Raw genomic sequence first — 489 nt, 5'->3', positions numbered from 1 at the left:
GCTATTTATGACAGATTTCCTTTCATTAGCTTATTCTCTTTACCTCACAGTCCTTTAAAAAGATTCACCTGCGGGCTTTCACACTCATTTTACCCTTTTAGAATGGATATAAAGTCTCACTTGCAGGTTGAACAATATAGAACATGCCCCCTAAAGAACTCACTGAACTTTCACTCTCTCCTCTTGTGTGTGTACATATATATGCCTACTTCTTTCGAAACCAGGCACATCATCACTTAGCTATTACAGATATGCTGAGCAATTCCACGTCTTTGTTGAAAGCAATTTGAAGTAATGATCATTCCCTAGAACCATGCTTAGTTGAGCATGCCTCATTCTTTCTCTTCCAAGAGCAGTCAGCTTGCTGTTCCATCCTTTCCATTAACATAATAAGGAAACCTTAAATCCTTTAGCATGAAAAAAAAGAATACAATCATTTCCTGAAACCTAGGTACAGGATGACTGACCATAATTAATAACAATGCAAAG

Source organism: Ursus arctos, unplaced genomic scaffold, assembly GCF_023065955.2.
Source record: "Ursus arctos isolate Adak ecotype North America unplaced genomic scaffold, UrsArc2.0 scaffold_9, whole genome shotgun sequence".
In the NCBI taxonomy this organism is placed as follows: Eukaryota; Metazoa; Chordata; class Mammalia; order Carnivora; family Ursidae; genus Ursus; species Ursus arctos.
Note: the sequence above shows the minus strand (reverse complement) of the source record.